At 45.6% G+C, this 27,956-nt stretch overlaps 2 long non-coding RNA genes across 2 annotated transcripts; one reads left to right on the forward strand and one right to left on the reverse strand.

The window, feature by feature from the left end:
* The first annotated feature begins 2,093 nt into the window (after positions 1 to 2,093).
* LOC147576858 (uncharacterized) lies at positions 2,094 to 3,805 on the forward strand. The gene is made up of 2 exons (XR_015241473.1): positions 2,094 to 2,237; positions 3,492 to 3,805. It is a non-coding gene; the product is annotated as an uncharacterized LOC147576858 (long non-coding RNA).
* An 864-nt stretch (positions 3,806 to 4,669) lies between these two features.
* On the reverse strand, positions 4,670 to 17,490 carry LOC147576859 (uncharacterized). The gene is made up of 4 exons (XR_015241210.1): positions 17,186 to 17,490; positions 13,118 to 13,230; positions 12,790 to 12,907; positions 4,670 to 5,653 (listed from the first exon to the last, which is right to left on the reverse strand). It is a non-coding gene; the product is annotated as an uncharacterized LOC147576859 (long non-coding RNA).
* Between the last annotated feature and the right edge of the window lie 10,466 nt (positions 17,491 to 27,956).

The following is a 27,956-nucleotide window of genomic DNA, read 5'->3' on the forward strand; positions in this document are numbered from 1 at the left end:
ATCTGACTTTGGCTCAGGTCATGATCTCATGGTTCGTGAGTCTGAGCCCCACATCGGGCTCTCGGCTATCAGTGCAGAGCCTGCTTCAGATTCTCTGTCCCCCACCCTCCCCCCCATCTCTCTGTCCCTCCCCTGCTCATGCTCTCTCTCTCAGAAGTAAATAAAACGTTAAAAAAAAAAAAAAAGAAATCGGCTTGATCTGTTAAAAAAAATTTTTTTTGAACAGCAGAATATTCTCAGCTAGCAGCCATTTTGCCCTCTCCTTATTTGTGTCTCAAATGCTTCCTCACCTGTGGGTATAGATGATCTTGTATTTAGAGTGAAGAAGGACAGATGAGAAGACTATGGCCTCCAAAGGGGCATGCGAGGTGCTAATTCCTCATCCCTGGTTGCAGACCCCTCAAAGCTGCCAGAGGTGTGCCGGAGCCAGTGGCACGGGCTTGCCAGAGCTGAGAGCCAGTCGCTGAATCTCTTCCCAAATCCACGACCAGTCACATCACATTCAAGTTTGACACTGGCTATGGGTGTGGGGGGAGATTTACAGCATCGAAATCAAGCAGCTGCTTCCACGACTCAGGACTTCTATTTTTCCTCAAAAGCTGGTTGTTAAACATTCACCAGCACACCCCTGTCCGCCAATCAACAGTCTCAAGCCCCGATGGTGAGGGACTTCTCTTGTCACATGTGTGGCATGAGGTGGCTGATCCTTCTGTAAAGTCTCCCCATCTCAGCATGGCTGGTTTTGGACTTTTCCCCTGACTCTGAATTGGTTTCTCTTTTCCTACACACCTCAGCTGTCTAGGGTGTTGCTGATTCTAAAGACAGCGCGGACAAGGGTGTTGGGAAGGGGGGAGCAGGTGTCCGATCAAACAGCCTCCCCTCTGTCCACCATCCCAAGTGTGGGTTGGCAGCCTGCACTCCCACTCGTGTAAATCCTAATGTGTGGGCTGTTCTTCAGCCTAGGGCTGACTTCCCCATCCTTCCTCTGACTCCTTCTCCAGTGCCCACTTGGGGTGAGTATTTATGTGAACAGAGAGATGGGGAAAGTATAACAAATTAGTTTTGCTCGTTACTTACCACCTGGACGATGGTTGACAGATGATGTAATGAACTTGGTGGGATGGAAACAGTTCTGCACGTGAAATGAGAAGACCTGGGCTCGAACCCATGCCTTCCCTCTTACCAGCCACACGACCTCGGCAAGTTCCCCAATGTCTTTGAAGTTCAACTTCCTTATTTGTCAGTGGGGATGATGATAATACCTACCACTGAAGGTCATTCTGAGGATGGCATGTGGAAATTTATCCATATGTTAATTCTTCTCCTTATTTAGATGTTGTCTAGAACTAGAGCGACTTTTTAATATATGCAATTCACATGTTTGAAGAGATAATGGAGCATCAGCCTTGAGGACACACAATCCCAAATTTGTCCACAGTGGCCCAGGAACAATGCCAAGGTCATTATCCAAGCACCTGCCTCGGCTACAGTCCAGGGAGAGCTGGTCATTTGTTCAGTGCAAGAGCCAGTCCCACAGCCCCTGGAAAGGTATGGAACAGAGGGGACCACACAGGATTAGATGGAACTTTTCAAAATCCTACCAGAGATTAGGTTTGAATGGTAGGACCATGGGAGTTTTCTTGTTGCTCAATTTGTATGTTTTTACTTACGCATCAGGTCCTTCTGTCCTGTAGGGGGGTTGTCCTTTACCAGCTTCTGGTGGGGGGCAGGAAGGAGGAGGTGGATTGGGCCTTAAGGTCTGTCATCATCTCTGCTGTAGGGGAAGGGCTGATGCTTGCTCAGCATGGGTATTGCCCCCTTATCCCAAATACCACCATACCTGTCCTCTCAAGGTCAAGCATATCATTTCTTAAAGGGTTCCAAGAGTGTTACAGAACACCACCTCCTCTGAGAATTAGGGCAGGTGTGGTTATGTCACTTACCCACCACCTTTTGCCTCCTAGTAGGTGTGAGGGAAGAAGGGATGGGATAAGACCTCATCACTCAGGACTTTGTGACACGTCCCAGGACAAAACTCATTGCTCTCATTCTGAACATCTCTCCAATCCCTCATCATGTTCCTCCACAGTCCCCGCCTGAAGCCTCATCTTCCATTTGGGACACTCATCCTCACGTGATAATGTATCTCCTTGAGACTTCCAGAGCCTTCTGCCTCCATCATCAGCTGGATCTGATAGTGGAGTCGGCTTTGACTTAGGCTTTGCATGGTTCTGAAGGTGAGCACGATTGGGCAAGAGAACAGTGGGTCCTTCCACCTCAGGGAGCTTTATGAGAGGCATGTGATTTTATTGTAGGCCTATTAGAACCAAACTAGGTATAGGAAACGTCGATTCCACTCTGGGCTGATGCAATAGAAGGTCAGGGTCAGTGGTGGTGGAGACAGAGGGATTGTAGAAGTAAAAGTCTGGAGAGTTCAGTGTTCCTGCAGGCATCAGAGTATGCAGGCAAGAAATTCACAGGACAGCTACAAAGTGCCAACCAGCAGAGGAAAGTGCACCAACCTCACCAATCAGCAAAGAATGCAAAATAAAACGGAATAGCAAGAATTCTTGGAAACTAGCCTGTGGAAAAACAGAAGTACAAAAAGATGTACGCACAAAGATGTTTATTGCAGTACTATTTGTAGCAGTGGATAATTAGAAACAATTTAATTGTACATCAACAGGGGAATGATTAAACGTTATGCAACAAATACTATAGCAGACACTAAAGCAACAAGTTAGCTCTTTACGTGTCCTGAATAGGAAAATGCCCTTGCTACATTAAAAAAAATGTAGGTGCAGAACACTTTGTATAATATGTTCTTGTTTGTGTAAAAGAATTCTATGTGGACTGTGAGTGTGCATGTAAAAAGAGTGGAGGGATACATACCAAACTGTTAAGAATGGATATTTCTGGGGATTGAGATTAATTAGGAAGAGTGTGGGGGAAGCTATTGCTTTATTGAGATACAACTGACATATAACATTACATTAGTTTCAGGTGCACAATGTAATTAATGATTTGATGTCCGTATATATTGTGAAATGACCACCACAGTAAGTCTACTTAGCATCTATCAGGATATATAGTTACAGAGGTTTATTGTTTCTTGTGCTGAGAACTTTTAAGATCTATTTTCTTAGCAACTTTCAAATATACAATACAGTTTTATTAACTATAGTAACCATGCTGTACATTATATTTCCAGGACTTATTGTTTTTTTTTTTTCAACGTTTTATTTATTTTTGGGACAGAGAGAGACAGAGCATGAACGGGGGAGGGGCAGAGAGAGAGGGAGACACAGAATCGGAAACAGGCTCCAGGCTCTGAGCCATCAGCCCAGAGCCTGACGCGGGGCTCGAACTCACGGACCGCAAGATCGTGACCTGGCTGAAGTCGGAGGCTCAACCGACTGCGCCACCCAGGCGCCCCGGACTTACTGTTTTTTTATTAAAAACTTAAAAAAAAAATTTATTCATTTTTTCAGAGATAGAGACAGAGCGTAAGCAGGGGAGGGGCAGAGAGAGAGGAAGACATGCAACACAGCACAGAGCCCGATGCGGGGCTCGAACTCAAGAACTGTGAGATCATGACCTGAGCCGAAATTGGACGCTCAACCGACTGAGCCACCCAGGCACCCTAGGACTTATTTTTTAACTGCAAGTTTGTACCTTTAAAAAATTTTTTTAATTTAAATCCAAGTTAATAATGGTTTCAGGAGTAGAATTTAGTGATTCATCACTTTCATATAACACCCAGTGCTCATCCCCACAAGTGTCCTTCTTAATCCCCACCACCTATTTAGCCCATCCCCCACCCAATACCCCTCCACCAACCCTCAGTTTGGTCTCTGTGTTCAAGAGTCTTTCATGGTTTGCCTCCCTCTCTCCGTTTTTATCTTATTTTTCCTTCCCTTCCCCTATGTTCATCTGTTTTGTTTCTTAAATTACACATATGAGTAAAATCATATGATATTTGTCTTTCTCTAAGTTATTTTGCTTAGCATAATACATTCTAGTTCCATCCACATTGTTACAAATGGCAAGATTTCATTCTTTTCGATCGCTGAGTGATATTCTGTTATATATATACATTATATATATACACACACCACATCTCCTTAATCCATTCATCAGTCAATAGACATTTGGGCTCTTTCCATAATTTGACTATTTTTGATAGTGCTGCTATAAACATTGGGGTGCATGTGCCCCTTCAAATCATCAATTTTGTATCCTTTGGATACATACCTACTAGTGTCATTGCTGGGGTTGTAGGATAGCTCTATCTTTAATTTTTTGAGGAACCTCCATGCAGTTTTCCAGAGTGGCTGCACCAGCTTGCATTCCCACCAGCAGTGCCAGAGGGTTCCTCTTCCTCTGCATCCTCGCCAGCATCTGTTGGTGCCTGAGTTGTTCATTTTAGCCATTCTGACAGGTGTGAGGCGGCATCTCATTCACCCTTTTGGGAACTATTAATTTTAATTGTGCACACAATTTGTTGTTTGGATTTTTGTAATAAAGCTAAAAAAAGATATTTATAAAACTGAATTTGTAACACCACCTTCGTACTGTTCTCGGAGCTAGGAAACCCAGACCTTAACATGTATCTTGGAATCTAGTCACTTTGACTAGTGACACTCAAATGAATGGAAGAGGGGTCTGGAAAGAGCAAGACTAGTTGAATCAGGGTTTCCTAGAAGGGTCAGCAAGTTATGAAGGCACAGAGAAAAATAGAGTCAGTCACAAGCAGGAGCAAGGTGTCAGGTCCCTGGCTGGGGCCCGCTGCCGAGGGTAACAGTGCTTCCTCCCTGTGTGTTTAGATTAATCCTCCGGGCAGGTGGGGCCTGGCCTGTGAGTGAGAGTCAGATGGCCCCAGCTGTGGAGACGCAGGGCTGCAAGTCTGTGCATGAGGCACAGCCCCACACAGCTGTGGTCTGGCCTGACAACGGATGGCTTTGAGGCCTGTTGGAGCTCTAGCCCAGATGGGTCCCTTCTGCACCAAGTGTGCTCCCTGCCTGTTTGCAGACAGGCTGCTGGGCAGGCCTGGCCGTTGGAGCCCTGCCCATGACTCCAGGAGACCGCAGGAGGCAGATATCATGTACCGTGGCTGCCCAGGCCCCAGAGAAGACGATGCCTGGGGGGGCTGCCCGACCCCACTGATGCAGGCTGCCAGTTCAGCCTCTTCGCTGCCTTCTGTTCATTGTCTTCTAACCACAGGTCTGGAGGCCTCAACTGCTTGGAAAGTCGATAAAACAAGCTGGTGTGTTTCCCCTTGGCACCCTGACAGGCTCCACACCGTGGGAACCCTTCTCTAGGAGTCTCCTTTGGGAACAGGCCTCCTAACAGGCGCTAGGCCTAGGCTGGCCCCTGCTGTCAGCGGCCCCGGAGTGTCCTGCTGGGCAAGTTCTGGAGGCTCATTGGGCGTGGAGGGAGGGGTCAGAGCTGCGGTGACAGTAGCTTCTCTGTCAGTGGGTCCCCTCCAAGCCTCACCACCCCTGGCCTTCTCTCCTCCTCATGGAGCAGCAGAAGAGGCAGGGAGTGAGCCTGGGAGTAGGAGTCAGAAGGCAGACTCTGAGTCGTGGCTTGGCCTTTGTGACCTGTGTGGTCCTGGGTAGGTCATCAACCTCTCTGAGTCTCAGGGGCTCACCTGTAAAAAATGTAGTTTGGAAGCCTGTCTACTGCTTCGTGTCGCTGAGAGACAGAGCGCTTCTGAGGTGCCAGGCCCTGTGGTCCCACTCAGCCGGCTCAACTGTGTTCCTAGCTCGCCTTTCCCTGATCTATATGACAGCACAGTCATTCGTTATGGCAATTTTCGGTCTTCCCCACTGGAGAGAACACTCTAGAGAGAAATCTTCTGACATAATTGGCTCCCCATGCTTAGAGCGGTGTTTGGCATTGAGGAGTTGCTCAGAACTCCGCTGAATGAATGAATGGGTATCTCTTTGAGTCCCCATAAGAACCCCGTGAGATGAGAATCCTTAAGTATCTCCATTGTGGGGCCCTGGGTGGCTCAGTTGGTTAAGCGTCAGACTTCGGCTCAGGTCATGATCTCACGGTCCCTGGATTCGAGCCCCGGGTCAGGGTCTGTGCTGACAGCTCAGAGCCTGGAGCATGCTTTGGATTCTGTCTTCCTCTCTCTCTGCCCCTCTCCCACTCTCACTCTGTTTCTCTCTCTCAAAAAATTAAAAAAAAAAAAAAAAAGTGTCTCCATTGCATGAACGGGGAACCCAGGACGTAGGGAAGAAAATAATTTTCATAAAGTCACATAAGAGCATGTGGTGTGGCTGGTGTTCAAACAAAGCACCTTAACTCGAGAGTCTAGACTACTTAGTCTCCTAAATAAAACGATGTCCTTGGAACTGTTGGCTAAACTGTAAAGTGCTGTGTAAATGTAAGGGTGGAATAATTTACCTGATGATCTAAAAAGGCTCTTCATTTTTGTACAGGGGAGTGGCCTTCGCCTTGAGCCCTGCCCACCCCGCCTCCATGTTTTAGGTAGCATTGTCAACTGTGGACTTCTTGCTGGTATTTCTTTTCTATATTATCCATAGCCAATCTTTAATCCAAAGCTGATTTACCCAGACCGCCCAGCACATTTCTCCGCCACCTCCCGCCACGGTCAGCTGGTGGGGAGTGTGTTCAGGAGGCTATAACTGCATTTTATTGCCAGCCTGAGCCCAACTTGGTCAGAGAGTGAAATTCCAGTCTGGGGCACGTTGCTTTCCAAATCCAAACAGATTTCTGAGGTATATTTTGCTAAGATAGGTTCCTGCTTCTCTCCTCTTTATCCTTGTTACCTGAGAATTAGTTGTCAATCCTTAAAATGGTTTTACATATAACATGTACTTGTGGTACTCTGCTCCCATCGCGTCACTTGTCTTGGCCTGGGTTGCACCTCCAGAGCCTGACTCGGACTTGATCCCACACCTTCCTCTTGTGCTTGCCCGGACTCCTGGGCCATGTCTGCCTCTTGCTTTCTCCCTGTGTCCCAAACCACGAGTTTCACCTTGCTGGCAGGGCATGGATGTCCTGGTTGGGAATCGTTGGGGTTGAGGGAGGAGGGAGTGAGGGGCTTGATTAGGGACGTGGAAGAACAAATACAGGAAGGAGAAAAGCCAGAGAAGATGTCTCCCTCCTGACCTGTGTCCTCTGTTCAGCAGCGTGTTTCCTTCTGCTCCTGGGAAAGGCCTTTTGAAGATTGTTGCTGCTTCCTTGGTGGTGAGACAACAAGGCTTTCCACCGGGGGGGGGGGGGGGGGCGCATATAGAGGTAAGGTTTCCTGTCCTCTTGGCAGGGAGAGGATGGCTTGCCAATGTCTGCCCGGGAGCAGGTGATCACCTTGGTGAGTCCTGAGGGGATCCTTGGCATCCGAAATCAAGACCAGGTGATAGAAGGAAAAGTACAGGCTTTGGAATCAGCTTGGTGTTGAATTCAGGCCCAACCTTTCCCAGGTGTGCAATGTTGGTGGTCATTTAACGTCTCTGAGCCTCAGTTTCCCCATGTGTAAAATCGCACTTTCTCAGGGTTGTTGTGAGGCTTGAATGAAATGGCCTTTAAAGTGCCCTATAAACAGAGTGAATCTGTGCAAGTAATTATAACTGTATCCAATGGGGAAAAGTTTATTGACCAGCATTTCCCTTAGAAGGAGAAAACTCGTTTATTGGGGAAATACTTTGATCTGTACTTTGGAACAGAAGCTGAAATTTAGGGGGACTTGGATGCTGCACAGGCATGGGGACGGTTTGTATATTATGCTAGGGAGGTAGAGGAGAAGGAGTATGAAGTGACCCCCCACTCCTTGGCTAGCTGCTCCATATTGAATTTCTCTGAATCGATTAGGTGCTTGTATACAAGTATATTTTTCATGGCAGTCGGGGGCTGGACTCACATCTGGGATGGTGTGGGGGCACGACAGAGGTAACAGGCACCAACAGACACCTGGAGGCAGGAGAATCTTGAAAAGGGAGGCACAGGAATTCACAGAAATGGTGGAAAGGGCTGTGCACCCTTGTAGGCCAAGAAATTGGGGTTCAGATCAGATTTAACAGATCATTTATGGGCTAGGAGTTACAGTGGGCATCTTGTAACTTACTAGCCCATCATCATCATCACTGCCCTTATTTAGCAGAGAGAGAGAGAAATAGGTTCAAATTAAATGCTTTGCTCAGTCAAGGTCACATAGCACCAATGGTGACAAAACCAGTCTTAAATTCCCTGTTGCCTGCTTTCAACCATGGCTGTGCCCTCTGAGCCAGACCACCTGCCCATCACGAAAGGCTTGTGGTCTCAGTTAACAGATGAGGAAATTAATCTCCAGGGGTTGCACAATCTGCCCAAGATGAGAGCTGGGCTCAATGCAAGGCACTTAGAAGGGGCAGAGGATGCCAGCAGGGAACTTCAGGTCCATGGGGAGCCATTTTCCTTTTATTTTTTAATTAATTAATTAATTAATTAATTTTTTGAGAGAGAACACAAGTGAGAGAGGGGTACAGAAGAGAGACAGCACCCCACAAGGGGCAGAGAGAGAGAGAGAGAGAGAGAGAGAGAAGTGGGGCTCACCCAAAGCAGGGCTCCAGCTCACCTGAAGCATGGCTCCAACTCACATACTGTAAAATCATGACCTGAGCCAAAGTCAGATGCTTACCCAACGGAGCCACCCAGGTGCCCCACCATTTTCCTTTTAGACAAATTACTTCACTTATCTGGGATGATGACCCCTATTACTCCTGTCTGTTAATTGCACTAAAGTTTTCCTCTATGCAAGGGGATTAGGATTACTGTCACCCAGGAGTCTGGCTCCCACACTCCTGCTTTGACTTCATGTCTGCACCTGCTTCATTCTTGCAGAGCCTTGGTCACACTTCAAAGCATCATCTCACACATAAAGGCTAAATTTAGCCTTAATCAAATAATTGCTGAACACTAAATCATTGAACGATCATTACCAACTCCAATTATTGATGACTAAGAAAGAATGCTTGAGGAAGAGAGGAATCAGTTACATAACTGAACCCTCATGGAGGTTTTAAAAAATAATCCTGTGTACATACAATTGTCTTCTTATTTCAGAAAGCTTAACACCTCTATCAGATGTCCTCCTAGAAGCCGTGGAAACCTCATTGGCCATGGAGATAAAATGGATGATCCCAGAATAGTTATAAGGGGAGCTGAGAGGAGTGTGTGTGTGTGTGTGTGGGGTCAGAATAGGAGGCTGGGGCAAGGGGTCAGGGGTCTTCTCATGGCTTCTAGATCAGTATTCAGCTAAACTATTCCATCAAATGGTCACCAACTAAATTCTTCAACGAGGGCAGGACAAATGAGGAAAGGTGAGGGAGAAAAGAGAAGAAAGAGTTTCCCCCAAATAGCTCAACAGAGGGAAGGTATAGGGTGACAGAGTCTTGGTAGCATAAACCTTTGTAGATAACTTGGGGCAAAATTTTATAGAGGTTGGAAGACCTTCTGTAGCACCAGACATTGATAAGAATGACTTAGTGATGGCCAAATGCCCACTTGCTATCCTGCATTCTGTACAGGAAGCTGCTTACATGATTTCCCCTCTCTGAGCACTAGGACATCAAATTCACGATTGAATAGTGGCCATCCAGTCCAAGAAGATGACAGAAAGATTTGTGAAGAATGGTTAAGCCCACTCTCTGTACTGAGCATTTGTACATGCACCCACTCCTGTACTCTGTGTTCAGTGACATCACTTTGGTTGTTTACATTGGCTCTGGTGGGAGCATTTCCATCAAGAAAACTGGGAGACCTCTGGAGTTTCCCCTTTGCTGGAAAGCTGGTTTAAAAATTTGCTAGCAAAAGGGGCACCTGGGTGGCTCAGTTGGTTGAGTGTCCAACTCTTGATTTCAGCTCAGGTCATGATCTCACGGTTTGTGAGTTCGAGCCCCACGTTGGGTTCCATGCTGACAGCATGGAGCCTGCTTGGGATTCCCTGTCTCCCTTTCTCTGCCCTTCCCCAGCTCTTGCTCTCTGTCTCTCTCAAAATAAATAAGTAAATAAATAAATACAGTTAAAAAAAAAAGAAAAAAATTACTAGCAAAACAATGATAATGGCTAAAATAAAATAAAAAAATCTACTAACAAAACACCTATGGGAATGGCTAAAGTCAAAACCACGGTTTAGACTAAATACTGGTGAGGGTGTGGAGTGAAAGGAGTTCCCATTTGCTGCTGGTGGGAATGCAGAATGGCCCAGCCAGTTTGGAAGACAGTTTGGCAGTTTCTTACAAAGCTCGACAAAGTCTTTGACAAATGGGGCTACTAGTTATTTATCCAAATGTGTTGAAAACCTAGATCCACACAAAAACCTGCACACCAGTGTTTATAGAAGCTGTATTCATATCTGTTGCAAGTTGCAATTGACCAAGATGTCTTTCAATAGGTAAATGGATAGACAAACTGTAGAATGCAGAATTTGGGATATATACTTGCCAGAGCCCATAGAATGTACAACATAAAGAATCAGCCCTAATGTAAACTGTGGATTTAGTCAGTAATAATGTATCAATCTTGGTTTATTGGCCTCACGCTATTGCAGGCTCATCACACAAATGCAAGATATTAATAATGGGGGAAATTGTGGGTGGTTGGGTGGGGCAGGGTGAGAGGGAGGGTATGAGAATTCTCTGCATTTTCTGCTCAATTTTTTTTCTGCACACCTAAAACTGTCCCCCAAAAGGCTATTAATTTAAAAAAAATGTGGCCACATAACTGTTAACGACTTACTGAACAAGCCACACATGTTGGGCACAAGCAGAAAGCAACTTTACTCTTTCACACCATTGTTTTTGTCTGAATCTCTATTTCCTCTCCTTACAGATGTCGTTGGTTGATCCTGTAGCTTTTCTGGTCCTTCTCAAATATTAAAAAATCTTGTTTTGGAGCTATCACAGAGTCCAGTCCATTGAGTAATTCAAGTTTGAGTCTCTGGCCTGACCCAGAGCTTGTCCCTGCCCCTGGATGCACCTGTCTCAGGCTGGGAGATGGGTGAGGGGAAGGGCATGCGTGGCTTTCTCACTATTTTCTTTTCCCTTCCCCTCTTCCTTCCCCACTCACAGGTCTGCTGTTGACTTCTCTGGAAGTGGAGGAAGGGAAGCAGGATATAATCTGGTTTTGGTGGCCTCTGGAATGGTGGCTGAACTCATCCTGGCTCACGGTAGAGCGGTTTCTATGGCTCCCTGGAGGTCTCTGTGCTGGGGTCCTGGGTCCGGTCAGCCCACCTGTATCTTTTTTTTTTTTTTTTTTTTTTTACATTTATTTATTTTTGAGAGACAGAGAGAGACAGTGTGAGCAGGGGAGGGGCAAGAGAGAGGGAGACACAGAATCCGAAGCAGGCTTCAGGCTCCGAGCTGTCAGCACAGAGCCTGATGCGGGGCTCAAACCCACGAATGATGAGATCATGACCTGAGCCGAAGTCAGAGGCTTAACTGACTGAGCCACCCAGGCACCCCCTCTTTTTTTTAAACATTTATTTATTTTTGAGAGAGCATGAGGCAGGGAGGGTCAGAGAGAGAGAAGGGGACAGAGGATCTGAAGCAGGCTCTGTGCTGACAGCAGCAAGCCTGATCCGGGACTCAAACCCATGAACCTTGAGATCATGACCTGAGCTGACATCTGACGCTCAACCGACCGAGCCACCTAGGTGCCCCCCACTCTGTGTTCTCACCCCCTGGCTCCCAGTGACCCCTCCTCAGCAGACAGTGCCTGTTGGGGTTCCTCTGCCCTGGAGGTGGTCCTTGTGACTCAAGGTAGTCCTCGGGCTCACACGGCTCTCTCCCAGTCTCCCTTCTGCCCCTTCTCTGCAGTTGGGATCTGGCTGTCCTCTCACCTTTAGAGATTCCTGAGGTTCTCACCTTTGAACGCTTTTGTGGTTTGTGGCTAAGGGTGAGGGGAAACACCTCCTGCCTCCATGAGTGATATTCTTTCCAACAAACTCCTGGCTCCAATCTATGCCTATTGATCTTCAAGACTCAAGTGGGTGATGGGCCCAGGGTTACTGGATTGGTATTTGTGTCCTGTTTATCAAGTTCTATGCTGATGTCATCCCCTCTTTATTTTTCTTAAAATTTTTAAAATGTTTATTTATTTTTGAGAGAGTGAGAGAGACAGAGTGTAAGCGGGGGAGGGGCAGAGAGAGAGGGAGACACAGAATCCGAAGCAGGTTCCAGGCTCTGAGCTGTCAGCACAGAGCCCAACGTGGGGCTCGAGCTCACAAACCAGGAGATCATGACCTGAGCCGAAGTCGGACGCTTGCCCGACTGAGCCACCCAGTCACCCCAGTCACTCCCTCTTTAGAATGTGGGGCCCCTGATACCCTTTTTTCCACAGCTCTGGGCCTCAGCTGACATTGAGATGAGAAAGAAAAAAAAAAAAAAGCACAGCCCCTGACATTCAGGAGCTGGCCTGGCACTCAAGGCTGGGCCACGTTATTCTCCCACTGGACATTAGTACCAATCTCAGAGTGCTCTGAGACCATGATAAAACGAGGCAGAGCGAGGTGGCTTTACAACCGTGTCTGAGCACAGACAAAAACAAGTCACTGCATTTCATGCAAATACCAAACACACCCTCTCTTGGCTGCAGGAAATGACTGCTACTTTACCAATGACAGCCCTATCCTCATTCCGGCCTCCCCTCCGCTAGATAAGATTTACTGAGATACCCGGTCATACAACTGCACCCACTTTCTGAAAGCACCCACTCTAGCATGAACCCCTCCTCCCTTCAGCCCTCTTGCCAATCACAGAATAAAAGGCTAAATCTTACAGCAAGCTCTGACGTCCTCTTACTGAGACACTCCATGGTTCCCTCACATGCACGTTCTTCCCCCCTGTGACAGGTATCCAGCCCAACCTGTGCGTTGCTGTGGCCTTTGGCTGAAGAGCTTTGGCAGAAACAACAGCAAAATTACGTTTTAACTTCTTATTGCATGTAATTTGCCCTGGACACCCCTTCTAGGACTTTTATCTATTCCACCCAGATAATAAATGATTCGCTCCTTTCCCCTCTCCTTCCTTCCTTCCTTCCTTCCTTCCTTCCTTCCTTCCTTCCTTCCCTCCTTCTTCCCCTAATCACAAAATATTTTCCATAATACCTTATCTGAAATCCTTGGGGACAGATTCTTCAGGGTTCAGATGTTTTTGAATGTTAGAATAATACATGTACAAATACTATGTAGCACCTCCAGGAGTTTGGGCAGTATCCTTTCTGCAGTGAAATATAAGCATGTTCACACAATATGGGATAAATATAGACTAGGTAAAGACGAATATTTATAAACTACGTAAAGTTTCATGTCAATTCAGGCCAGGTTTTTGTTGCAAAACGAGTTGGCGCTCACTTTACTAAAACTTTTCATCTTGAAAGCTTTTTTTTGGATTTCTGAGTTATAGATAAGGGATGGTGGGTTCCTACAGATACATACATACATGCCTATAATTGGATAAAAGTTAGAAAATACAGAAAACTACCAAGAAAAATATTCACACCCCTACCAGTCAGAAGTAACAACCATCGACATTTTGGTATATTTAACATATGTAAAAAATACACACATAAATTAAACATACACACATATGTATATGCAAATATGTTTTGTTTCTTCCCCCATCCAGAAAAATGATATTATATTCACATTGTTTTTCACTTAAAATATATAACAGACATTTCTCCATGCCATTAAATATTTTTAGCAGTTTAACATTCACTTCAGTTTTACTGTATTGTTGCACCATAGTTTATCAAACATTTAGACTGATTACAATTCTTCATATTATAAATAATATCGTGATGAATATACTTATCCATATATCTTTCGGTGTTTCTCTAATTTCTTTCCTAGGATAAATTACTAGATGTGGAATTATTGGGTCAAAGGGTATATAAGATTTTTTATAAAAGATTTTATTTTTTTTAATTTATTTTAAATGTTTATTTTGAGAGAGAGAGAGAGAGAGAGAGAGCCTGAGCAGATGAAGGGCAGAGAGAGTGGGAGAGAGAAAATCCCAAGCAGGCTTTGCACTGTCAGCACAGAGCCTGACACGGGACTTGATCTCATGAACTGTGAGATCATGACCTGAGCTGAAATCAAGAGTTGGATGCTGAACCGACTCAGCCACCCAGACTCCCCAAAATATTTTATTTTTAGGTAATCTGTACACTTAATATAGGGCTTGAACTTACAACACTGAGATCAAGAGTCACATGCTCTGCTGACTCAGCCAGCCAGGAGCCTCAGGATTTTTTGAGTATATTTCTAAGTGCATATTTTTTTTTGTCACAGAGCTTAAAAGAGAAATTACTAAATGTTTTTCATGCATGCAAATGATTTTTCTTACATAGTTACTATTGATTTTGCTCATTATCATTGTTTTAGAGAATTCACTTATATTTAGTAAAAAGTGAAACATTTGTATGATCTGAAGAGAAACCAGAGTATTCACTTATATTTAGAATAAAAATTTGTACTCAGAATAGATTTCCACTTATTAAACATTATAAAAATTCCAAAGAAACAAAGTTCACATTCCATATGAATTTAGTAAACATTTTTACAGAGGTATAAAAATCACTTATACTTTACATTTGTTGAAACTAGGAGGAATTTCTTGATTTAAAATTCTACTCATTACTGTTTTTTAAGTGATACTTCAGAAGCCCTGGTGTTAGATATCCATAGAATACTGCTTACCTCGTATGGTGAATCTGGGGATGTCAACATTTTAATAGGTTTATTAAAGTGTAATTTACATATAATTAAGGGCACATATTTAAAATGTACATTTTGCTGAAATCAGACATGTGAATATATCCATCACCCCAGATGTTTCCTCGTGCCCCTTTATAGTTCCTCTTTCCCATCCCTGCTGACCACCCATACGCAGCTGTTGATCTTCCTGCCACAACAGATTAAAGGTGTGTGTTGTGCGTTGTGTGTTGTGTGGTGTGTGCATGTGCGTGCGGGCACGCATTCTCAACACTGAGAGGTCCTGAGAACAGTGACACCCTAATAGCAGTAAGCACACTGAGAGCTCAGATCTTAGTTTCTAAATTCCATTCTCCACGAAAATGAGCCAGGGCTCCTTGGGGAAATGAAAGATTTCATGCGTGTGGCAGAGAAAGGACATAATGATCCTGGAATATCTCCTTGTGCTAGAAAGTAAGGAAGTGCTCATACAGCGATGGACACAGGTAGAGAGGACCCAGAAGCCAGAAGCCATGGGGTTCCCCATGACCAAATCTGGTATAATTTGAACATGAAAATGAATAATGTTAGTAACCAATTATATCCCATTGAATAAAGTTGAATCCAGGAGTCTGTAGGAACTCCTTATTTGCTTATTAAAGGGAATAAGCAGATGAAGAGAAGAGAAAGCCTCTCCTTGCAGTGGAATGCCAGCTAATACACTTAGAAGGAAAGATGAAATTAGAATGTCACCATTTGGCACAATTTCTTGAATTCATCCAAGAAACATCAATGAATGTTAGAACTAGTGGGTGAAAGTTTGATGTGGATTGGAGTATTTTTATAGTCTCAAATAGTCTCCTACCTACAAAGAGAAAAGGAACAACTTAATAGTGCAGAAGCCTGGCAGATATTGCTTTAGCCAAGTAGTCAGACTTAGCATCAGCTGTAATAAGGCAAAGTGTAATTATGTACCCACTAGTAGAATGTAAGTAGAACTTAATATCACTTCTGGGGCATTTTTGCCAAAAAATGCATCACCTGAATCTCATCATGAGGAATCGTTGGACATACCCAAATGGAGGGACGGTCTACAAAATAACTGTCATATAATCTTCATAGGTACCCTGGCCACGAAAGTCAGGGACAGCCACGGAAATGTTTCAGATTAAAGAGGAGAAAAGAGACAGGATGACTAAAGCCACATGCTGTCCTGGACATTACTGGGACAATTGGCAAAACTTGGATGGGTGTGGGGATTCGATGATAGTAAGGTAAATGATTAATTTCCTGATGTTTACATTGAGTTGTTATTGTGTAGGAAAATGTCCTTGTTGGTGGGAAATACATACCAAAATGTTAGTGCTACTCTTGGAACTGAACTGACCATTGTTTGACTCAGTTGCCCCCTGGCTCTAGTGTTGCATGATCTCCAGCCCCCTTGAGGGGCCCGATCCTTCTGTTCCGTATGAAGGGTTCTCCGAGGGTCCCCCACTGGGGGCAAGTCTGGGTTCTCTAGGTGTAGAGGACAAGGACTATTTGAAGAACAATATGAAAGTGGGAAGTAAAGCAACTGAACTTTGTTCTATGCCTGGGACTTCCCCTACTCTTGCTGGAGTGTTGAAACCAGGAAACTTATTAACGCTATCTTGATCGTATCAACATGGCATTCATATTAATATCTTGTGTGGAGGCTGGATTGAGTTAATTTTGGGAATTCCCCATTGCCATAGACGCGATCCCCAGAAGGATTTGGCCATGGGTTAGAAGGTTATTAAAGCTATAGTCTACACAGGTAGATACTGAGCAATCAGATCCTTGCTTCTTAAAGCTGTACAAAATCTGGACATCTGTTTCACGTTTATACATTTCTTCAGGATTATGAAAATTAACCTACCATCAAATACAAAAATCCAGAATTTGTTGGAACCTGGCAATCTTCATGTGGGTGAGGCAGTAAAGAGATAGCTCTTTTTTTTTTTTTTTTGAGAGAGAGAGTGAGAGAGAGCACGAGAATGCAAGCGGGGGAGGGGCAGAGAGCATCCCAAGCAGGTTCCATGCCCAGCACAGAGCCAGATACGAGGCTCCATCTCACCACTGTGAGATCATGACCTGAGATGAAATCAAGAGTCAAATGCTTAAGCAATTGAGCCACCCAGGTGCCCCAAGAGGCAACTCTTCTTGCTCTCATAGTTACTCAGCTTTGTTCCCTGTACTCAGGCTACCCTTTACCCACACAGCTGTCTCAGGACCCATTGCTACTATGATCTTCTCTGTTACAGGTGAGTAGGCAGTGGCCTCATTCCTAAGATTCCACCCCTTCCCTTGATTTTCATATAGTTAGCTCCAGGCCATTTGAACTGGCCCCTAAACTGGGTGGACCAGTTATCTCCCCAGGCATCTGAAGAAAATGACTATCTCCAGTCCTCTGCACCTGCCTCTCCCTCCACCTACCCCTCCTTCCGTCACAGTCCTTACCTCTCTTCTGTGAACAGAAATGAAATGCTGGCTCCTGAAAAGCGGTCAGGGTTCCATCATGCTCAAGTGTGTTCTGTTCAGCACGATCAGGCTGACAGTGGCAAGACCCAGTCCTTTCGGGGACTCACTGAAGTTTTTCACTATATAGAACTTGGCAGATCGTTTCGGTGCTACGTCCAGATCCCGTAGGTGAGCTGTTGTTTCATGACAGAGCTGGAACCGGAACTCCCGGACTAGTGTCCGTGACGTTACATCACACCATCGTCTCCCTTTCCTGGGGTACCCAGACTACTGCATGTCCTGTACAGAGATAACATTGTTTTCACCACCACCACCCCTCCCCCCCCACCGCCCCAGCTTTAGAGGGCTTGCTCTAGTCAAGGCTTTGTGAAGTAGGACAAATGCAAACACCAGTTCAGCAAATCTCTTATCAAGAGTGCCTCTAAATACGTAAAAAGGGATGACGGGAGACACGGCCAGGAGGAGAGCATAGTGCCTTGGGGCTGGGGACTAACCCTTTGTAACATGAGAGGATCCAGAGCCAAAAGGGATGAATTGGGGGATTGTGCATCTCTCTGGCTATAAACCGCCTCCTCAGCCCCATCTCCCCATAAAAAGTGATTTGGGATGAACGCTGGAAAACAGCCTGTGCGTACTTGGGAAAAGCAACTTTTCATGACATAATGATTTTGGATACAATCCCATTACGCTGGTGCCCTGCGGCTGTTTTTTCCATGAAGGCATTTCATAATCTATGATCTCCTCTTTGGGAGAAAGAAAGACACTTGGTCATGGGGGTCTGAGTAGGGAGATGGGTGAGAACTGACTTTGTTTTCTTTCAGCACCTACGTACGTTAAGGTTCTCCCTTAATATGGGTTTTCCTTGGGTAAACGCTGGGAGGTCCTTGGCTTGGCTCTGCTGTCTTTAGCAGTCCTGAGCTCTGAACAAGTCAGTTCTGGATGGAATATAAGAAAAACATCTTATGGAAAATAGAGCCTTAATAGTCTGGATAAACAATGGCACAGCCATAGCTATGGCATCAACCACTACAGAAGAATAGCAAAACCCAAATTCACCAAGTAGGACTTTATTCCTGTCATAGTTTGGTTGGCTCTGTGAGTTTGGGGCCAAACAAGACCAAGGTGTTTCCCCTAGAATGTGTGGTGGCCTAAGGTGGGTGGGACTCAAGTGTTCTTGGTTGGGGGCCCCAGATGAGAGTCACGGATACCCCTTCATGGTTGACTCTAAGAGATGGGGTGCTGAGCAGACATTTCAGTGGAGAGAGACCACCCCTGACTCAGGGTATGTCCCACGGAAAGAAGGAGAGGTGGTCAGCCTGCAAAGGGCAAGAGGCCCAAAACAGAGGAGGACTATGGCTACCTAGAGTCATAATAATAGCACATTACCTTTCACTGATGCTTAATAGTTGACAAAGCACTTTGTGCATTGCTTCATCTACAGAAATCTTGCGAAATAAGCAGGACAGATACTCTAGCTGCAATTTATGGGCAAGGAATTCACGATTCACAGAAGTTAAGAGGTCTGTCCAAAGCCACACTACAAACAAGTGGCAGAGCCAGGTCTGGAACTCAGATGTCCTGACCCCATGCTCAGTGTGATTGCCAAATGCAGGTAGAATATGCTGGCACTTGAGGGATGTTAACAGGCTCACCTGTCTTGTAATCCTTACCTCTACTGCCCTAACTTGGAGCTCAGTATTCCCACTATGGATTCATTCTTTTAGGTCAAGGCATTGTCTCCAGCGAAGTCCCATTTAGAGGCAAAAGGTAGGTATAGGAGATTATGAATTCCGCAAGCCATTTCCTCATGCTAATGCCTTAAAAAATGTCTCTGTGGGGGCGCCTGGGTGGCTCAGTCGGTTGAGTGTCCGGCTTCGGCTCAGGTCATGATCTCACAGTTCGTGAGTTCAAGCCCCGCGTCAGGCTCTGTGCTGACAGCTCAGAGCCTGGAGCCTGCTTCAGATTCTGTGTCTCCCTCCCTCTCTCTCTGCCCCTACCCTGCTCATGCTCTGTCTTAAAAATAAAAAAAACAATAAAAAAAATAAAAATAAAATGTCTCTGTGACTTTTATGCTGTGTTGTGGCGGCAAGATCTCTCAGAGGTACAAACCTGCATTTAGCCCTTAGCTTCTTAGTTCCTCACTGTATTTGCTCTCAAAGCTACATAGAAAAATCTTATGTGGTGCCCTGTTCTTGGGCCATCTTGGACTATTTATTTATTATTTCCTGGATACACCTTCACATTCTTAATTTCATACCTTTATTCAAGCACTACTGTTTGCCTTCCTTGCCATAGTCTTCCTCTTCAAGTATAGTGAGTGCTCTGTGAGCCCTAAAAGGCCATCTCAAAATCCCATCTTTGAATATTCTAAAACTTTTAATGCAGTTCCTGACAGGGACTGTGGATGGAAGTTTGGGTGGGGCTTCTTGGCAAGTTTCTATCCAATGTGGTGCAATCCCTTACACCTTAGTAGCCTTGGGAAGCTGGGGACTTTCTTGGGGATGGGCAAATATTTTATGTGACAGACACAGTTGAATTCTGCTAATGGTGTGGAATGATTGTATCGGACCCTTAAAGGACATGTGGAATTTTTGAATTGTTCAGTCCACTTTTTCTACATTGGACACATGAGTCTGTGCTATAGTCTGCAGCCATCTTGCCATTTGGGTAGTTCCCAGTGGAACTACTGAGATCCAGTGGTATCTGGAAAAGGAATTTAGACAAGATACTGTCTGTGATGCCTAAGAAGGAGATACCATAATTATGTCAAGTTGTCATTGTTTTCTTCCCCTTCTTCTTCCCAGTTTCTTTTTTCTCTTTTTCTTTTTTTTTGAGAGAGGGTGAGAGAGCACAAGCATGTGCATGTGCACAGGGGAGGGGCAGAGAATCTTAAGCAGGCTCCACGACCAGTGAGGAGCCCAATTTGAAACCTGACGTGGGGCTCCATATCTCCCTGACTCACCATGAGATCATGACCTAGCCATTGGTCCAGCATCTTTAGGGATACATAGATCATTTGCCCTGAATCTAGACTTCCAATACCGCAGGACAAACAAGATTTCCCCCAAAGAAGCAGAATTATCCCATGTAGTTACAGTACCCTTAAGCAAGACCACTACGTATTGAAATCCGTGAATTCACACTCCAGCTCCAACCCCAAACTGCAAAGTTCATTCTAATTGTTTTTCTCATTTTGGGTCTTTAACTCTCCTTGCTGATAGAGAAAGACTTGGTTCCCATTATCTTTAATATATTTACTTATTTAATCAATTATCTGCATTAGCAAATCTCCCATTAGCACCACCACAGCCATTCACACAGGATGCCCTCTTTACCACAGGGCATCATACCACAGGATACCATGGTATCCTGGGCTGGTGTGTCCCACTGTGCAAAATCCCTCCTCTTTCTGGGGCCCCTGTGTGGCTCAGTCCGTTAAGCATCTGACTCTTGATTTTGGCTCTGATCATGCTCTCACGGTCTTGTCATGGAACTTCATGTCGAGCTCCACGCTGTCATTGCAAAGCCTGCTTGGGATTCTGTCTCTCTCTCTCTCCCTGTCTCTCTCTGTCCCCCACCCCCGCTGGCACACTCTCTCTCTCTCTCTAAATAAATAAATAAACATAAATTAAAACAAAACAAAAATAAAAATCCCTCCACTTTCTGCCTGGGCACCAACATTCCACGCTGGTCCATGGGCGCATGGATGCTTTCTTTAGGCACCCAGCTGGGCCGGTCCCCTGGCGATGCTCTACCTGTTTTGGCTCTTATACTGCTGTGCCAGGTAGCCCTTACATGGACGCCCTCTTCACCTTGCTTGGGCTCCGACCACCTCTGTTCTGGGCCATCACACCCCCATCCTCTGACATGGAAGCCTGTCTTGTTCAGTTGCACTCATGGATTTCAGACTGACTTGTTCCGGAAAAGGAGGGAAGGGAGAGGAAGAAGAGAGTGACCGTGAAGTTGCTTTATTCTTCAGTGAATTCTGTGACTAATAGGGTATGTTTCATATAGTTTCTTTACTAGGGAGAGTCAGCCTTTGAGAAGACAGTGTGTAGAGGCACACAGTGTGGGCAAGAGCAAAAGCTCTGGAATCACCTAGAATCTGGCTTTGGTGCTTTGAGTTGGTGACCTTTAACGCCTCAGTTATCTTGTGTACACCATGAGGAGAAAAACTGTACTGACCCCGCAGAGTTGTTGAGGATTAAGTTAGACCATCCATGTAGAGTGCTTAGCAGAGATCCTAGCACAAGATAAGTATGCAATAAAAATGCTCTTATTAAGGACCCCCCTGTCAGGCAGCATGGAGTCACTTTTCCTACCTGTGACAAGAGGAGTCGGCTGACCTCAAGGGATCATTCTAGCTCAATATAGTAGTATTCTAGCATCAAACTACCTTAGGAAACTAGAGGGAGGGATGGTGAATCAAACTTGAGGCAGTTAGATGCTGCTTCCAAGGATGGTGTTTACCTGCACAGGATGGTGTCTCTGAAGAAGGCTCCAGGTCGGGGTACTAGGATGACAGGGCCACACAGATGATGAGAACAACAGATCGTCATCCTTGCGTAGCGCTTTACAGTTTGCAGACATGGTCCACATGCACCATCTCGTGTCATTCCTACAACAGCCTTATGGGGGAGGCATCTTTCAGAGATCCTGGGGCTGGAAGCTTAAATGACATTACTCATAAGTAGCAGAAGTAGTAGGGGGTGGGACTCAGTGAGTGACTGCGTGGCAGTGCTGTGCCTGGCCCCACAGGCTAGCTACATAGCTTTCCAAGAGGGACAATTCCAGGTGCTGATTCATGGTCTGCTCTCAATGACCTTTTCTTCAGCTGATGCACCCACCTCTCCTATATGGCTCTTTGCAGCCATACATGGGTTGGTATATTTGGTAACAGAGCAAATATAACTACTGCTCTACCTACCGGGGCTTAAGTTCTAATTTCAGAAAACAAAGGAGACAGCTAGTAATCAACAGAACTCTATTATTAGGATCACGAAAAGGCACTGAGAAGAAAGGGTGAGTCAGGCATTGGGATGGGGATGTCAGACTGGTTTAATCTAGGAGACCTTCCTGGAGGAGGTGCTACCACTGACTTATGAGTTAAAAGAGGGAAAAATGTAGTAGTCAAGGCTGGAGAAACCAAGCCCTCCCTTCCTGGCCCTCCCCATTTCACCTCTTGTGGATATGACAGTCATGCTCAGGCATACTGAGGTTCAGTGGCAAAGGCCAGAGAGAGATCCCAGGCCATCTGACGTCCCTAGATTGGGGCCCGGAGAGAGATGGTGCTCCTCCCCCACCCCATCAGTAATCTTGCTCAACCTCTCTTGCAAAATGAGAGGAGAGTCTTGGCAGCTAGGGAGGAGATGTGAGAAGGAGTGCTTGCAGACTCCTCAAGCTCCCTGGAAGAAAGAGACGGTGTTTGTTCGAGGCTCTCCCGGAGCTGCCTGCCACAGCCCTGTGTGCTCCCATTCATGCCCTGAACCCGGGGGCTGGGCACAACTGCAGAGTGTGACTGCACACCAACAAGCAGCAAGAGGAGCGTGTCTGGGCAGGTGGTGGACAGGGGCCAGATGCCTCCAGGTGACAGTGCAATAGATGATGGAAGACCAATTAATTTTTTACAACGGGAGAGATAGCTATAAGATTAACAAGCATTAATTATTTATTGACGTGCTGCCTATGCAAAAAGGGGAAAAAATTGCCCTGTATGGGGAAATTAATCTCTTCAGTAATCTCAGCCGTTGCTCGCTCCCCACCTGTGCGCGGAGGTCTTGTAGTCCGTCTCCAGGGAAAGGGTGAGATCACTCAGGAAGCAAGGAATAACTTTTAGCAGTTTCGTTCAGGGTTGTCAGAAACACTCAGAAATCCTGGAGTTTCTACCTTTCTCTCTTTCAGTCTTTCTAGCCCCTGTACAGAAAGAGCAACGCTCTAGAACCCGACCTGCATCCCAGGTCTGCAGTTCTGACCCCAAAAGAGGCAAGTTGGGACAAACATTGGCACGTCGCAGATGAGCTCGGCAGGTGGCAGGCACTGGGCACGTGGGCTCAAAATGGGGTCAGGGAGGCACGGGGGGGTTCCTCTTTTGACTGAGGACAAACCTGTTAGAGGCTATTTCGGAACAAATGTAGGGTTTCTGAAACATCCCTCTTGGTCAGAGGAAATTGCTGAGATGTGTGGAGTCTGATCAGCAAGCTGGGTCTCTCTGTCCTTCGATGGGATAAGGCTCAGTGAGTGAGGATTTGGGGGTCAAGATGTGGCAGGAAGATCTGGATTGCTTGGCTCTTGTTCCCCTTCACCCCACTTCTGCCCATCTCCAAACTGAGCTCCAGGTCCTTTCCTGTTCCAAATGCTTCTCTCTAGTCGTCTGTATCATGCTGTCGTAGAGATCATCTCGGTAAAAAGTCTGAGGGTTTCCCATACTCTGCCTAAAATCCTTCCACAGCCCCTCAACCTATCCCTTGCTTGATATTCCGAGGTGGTCAGGAACCTCTGCGTTCTTCGTCCAATCTTGTACTGCCCACCAGGTGCTCCGAGGTCCCCACAGTAAGTTCTGCACTTGCCCCCTGGGCCTCTGCACCTCTGTACACATGGCTCTGCTCTGCCAAGAACCACCCCCACCCCCCCCACCCCCCACCCCCCCACCCCCCGCCCACTGCCTGGCTTTACTAATCCTCTCTCCAGACTGTTCCACTCACTCCTCTGTGAAGCCTTGGCTGACCTGCTAACACAATGGCGGCTGTTTTATCGTGAGCTCTAGCACAGCTGCACTATGAAAAGTGTATGAGAAGTGACAGAACTGTCTTCATCTTTGCGTCGCCAGCCTCTGACGAGGGCCTGACGTTCATCCACTCACTCATTCATTTCTGTTGACTATTCACTCTGTGCCGGGCCTGTAGGGATCACCAGAAGGTGCAGACATGAACGCGGCACACCCCAGCCTTGTGGATGTTAGTGTTTTGCCATGAGCGGTGGTATGTGGCTGGAAACCTTAAGGAGTCAGCCTTTTAGAGGGAAGTGGTGGCAGGGAGAGGCCCGCGTTGCTGGCCTCCGCTCTTTGCAAGGGTCTAGCTCTCCTGAGGTGAAGGGGTGTTGGTGCAGTGGAGCCAGGAGACCTGAGACTTTAGCACATCCTTTCAAAAACGTCATTTAGGGGGAGCCTGGGTGGCTCAGTCAGTTAAGCACCTAGCTTCGGCTCAGGTCACGATCTCATGGTTTGTGAGTTCGAGCCCTTCATCGGGCTCTGTGTGGACAGTGTAGAGCCTGCTTGGGATTCTGTCTCTCTTTGTCTCTCTCTGCCTCTCCCCCATTCACGCTCTCCCTCTATCTCAAAGATAAATAAAAAACATTAAAAAAATACTTAAAAAAAAGTCATTTAGGAGCACAGATAATATGCTCGAACCTGACTTTATGGGAGGGGTGGAGGCTTTCACTGAGGTGGACACTGGATGGTAATCTCCCCAGCAACTAATAATTACAGTTGGGAGGAATACGGTGAAGGAAGACATCTGCGCTATGACAGCTTGTCATAGCGCCAACATAATCTGGCCAGAGCAGGCCTCTCAAAGGAGTGACATTAATGGATTTAATTCCCACATAGGGAGTAAGTTCCTTTAGTTCTTGAACCCACCCATCCTGCAAATAAACCCTCTGACCACAAGGGGGCCCAGTTGAGCCTGGCCTGGCACGAACTCTTCCCTCCTTGCAAACTGTATGCCCTTCGGTCAGTGCCTGGAGAAGCCAACAGCTGTCCTCAGAGGTCAAGGCCACCTTTGGGGTACCTGACACCCCAAAGGGTCACTCCACACAGGGAGTTGGGAGGGAGCTCTTCCGGCTGGACCAGTCCTGGCATGGAGTGTGCTCTTAGCGGGGTGATACCACCTGCCCTGGGACTTCTGCATGTAGTTCCATTATCTCCCCCAAGGTCACCAGGAGCCGTTTGCACACAGTTTGCCCAGCATTTAGGCCAAGTCCGAAGGTGCAAAGTGAGACCGAGAATCCAGACCTGAAATAACAAACTATTTGGGGCTCTGTTTCCAGCTAGCGTCCCTGTGATAAATCATGGGGTCCACCTTCCTCTCAGGCAGCCGCAGCCACCTCCTTTGCCAGGGCTGAGGGAGCAAGGCATCTGAGTCCCCTGTAGGTCAGGAAGAGCTGCTTGTTCGGGGCTCCTGGCTGGCTACTCCCAGCCTGTCTCAGATGGGAAAGAACAGGATAGAGCGGTTTTTTTCCAAACCCGTCTTTACCCCTTGGCAAAATGGGTGAGCAGGCAATTTGAGAAACATCAAGGAGGTCCAATAGAACCAAAGTCTTTTCCTCACCAAGATTCAATCACACCTAAAATTCCACAGTTGGAAACGAATTCCAGACAGGCAGTGCCCTCACTTCAAGGCATCCCGTAAAAATCGCCAATCACAGCTAACCTTGCTTTGCTGTTTTGTGGTCTATAAGGTGCTTCTTCATACACGCCTCATGAATCCTCGTGACTTTTCTGGAGGACAGGCACCATCATCTACTTTCCATTTGATGGAGGAAAGACTGCCCACGGTCATCAGCCTCAATTCCAGGTCTTCTACCTCTCAGTTCGGTATTCTCTCCATGATCTTGTGTACCATTCAAGCTCCTGGATGTGGATGAATCTGTCTGATCGCTGGGCTGTGTGGCAGCAAAGCTGGACAGCCCAGGAGCATCAGGAAAGAGGCAATGTAATCCACGTGGGGGGAAGGGGAGTAAGAGCCGAGGGCCTGAAGATGGGAAAACTCAGAAGGAAACCCAGGTGCACTGAGGGCAGTGTTCTCTTCATGCCAGGCAGAGCCTCCATTCTTAGGGTGTTTCAGTCCCCTTGGAACTGTGTGTGCGTGTGTGTGTGTGTGTATTTTCACACTTACTGGTTTTTTGGATTTGATGAGAGCAGGCATATAGGCAGAACTAGATTTAGTTAACTTCCATCACTATACACAATTGCAATTTTTTTCTTGTGATGAGGACTTAACATCTACTGTCTTAGCAACTTTCAAATATGCAATATAGTATTATTAACTATAGACACCACACTGTACATTATATCCCCATGACTTCATTATTTCATAACTGGAAGTTCATACCTTTTGACCACCTTTACCTATTTCTCCCACCCCCTGCTTCTGGCAACCACCAGTCTGTTGTCTGTATCTACAGGCTTGGTTTGCTGTTTTTGTTGTTTAAATTCCACATAGAAGTAAAATCATACAGTATTTGCCTTTCTCTGACTTATTTCACTTAGCATAACATCCTCCAGTTTCATCCATGTTGTTGCAAACAGCAAGATTTCATTTTTTTTTTTTTATAGTTGAATAGCTTTCCATTTATGCCACATCTTCTTTATCCATTTATCCATTGGTGGACATTTAGGCTGATTCCATATCTTGGCTATTGAAAATATAAGAACATGGGGTGCATATATAATGAACATACATTTCAGCTAGTGTTTTGTTTTCTTTGGATAAATACACAGAAGTGGGACTGCTAGATCCTATTTTTTGAAGAACCTCCATACTCTTTTCCATAGTGGCTGGATCAATTTGCATTCCCACCGGCAGTGCACAAGGGTTTCCTGTTCTCCAATCCTCACCAGCATTTGTTATCACTTGTTTTCTTGGCGATAGCCAAAAAACATGTGTGAGGTGATAGCTCATTGTGGTTTTGATCTGCACTTCCTTGATGATGAGTGATGTTGAGAATCTTTTCCTGTGCTTCTTGGCCATCTGTGTGTCTTCTTTGGAAAAATGCCTACTCAGATCTCTGCCCATTTTTAAATCAGATTATTTTGTTTTGTTTTTGCTATAGAGTTGTATGAATTCTTTATGTATTTTAGATATGAAGCCCTTATATATATGATTATGAAGCCCTTAGATATATGATTTGCAAACATTTTCTCCCATTTAGTAGGTTGTCTTTTACATTGTTGGTGATTTTCTTTGCTGTGCGAAAGTTTTTTAGTTTGGTGTAGTCCTATTTGTTTATTTTTGCTTTTGTTGCTTTTGCTTTTGGAGTCAGATCCAAAAAAGGCCAAAGTCAAGTAACTTAGTGCCTATGTTTTCTTTGAAAAGTTTTATGGTTTCAGGTCTTACATGAAAGCCTTTAATCCATTTTGAGTCAATTTTTGTGTATGGTGTAAGACAGTGGTCTAGTTTTATTCTTTTTCACATAGCTGTTCCGTTTTCCCAACACCATTTATTGAAGAGACTGTCCTTTTCCCATTGCATATTCTTGGCTTTTTTGTCATAAATTAATTGACCATTTTTGTGTGAGTTAATTTCTGGGCTCCCTCTTCTGTCCATTAATCTTTGTATCTATTTTTAATGCCAATACCATATGATATTGATTCCTATAGCTATGTAATATAGTTTGAAATCAGGGAGCATAATGCCTCCAGCTTTGTTCTTCTTTCTCAAGATTGCTTTGGCTCTTTGGGGTCTTTTGTGATTCCACAAAAATTTTGGGATTGTTGTATTTCTGTGAAAAATGCCAGTGGAGTTTTGATAGGGATTGCATTGAATCTGTAGATTGCTTTGGGCAGTATGTACATTTTGACAATATTTATTCTTTCAATCCATGACTACAGAGAACTTTCTTTTTTTAATTTTTAATGTTTATTTATTTTTGAGAGAGACAGAGTGTGAACAGGGGGGGCAGAGAGAGAGGGAGACACAGAATCCGAAGGAGGCTCCAGGCTCCAGGCTCTGAGCTGTCAGCAGTGCCCAATGCA

Source organism: Puma concolor, chromosome D1 (genome assembly GCF_028749965.1).
Source record: "Puma concolor isolate L17-30 chromosome D1, mPumCon1.1.hap2, whole genome shotgun sequence".
Classification (NCBI taxonomy): Eukaryota; Metazoa; Chordata; class Mammalia; order Carnivora; family Felidae; genus Puma; species Puma concolor.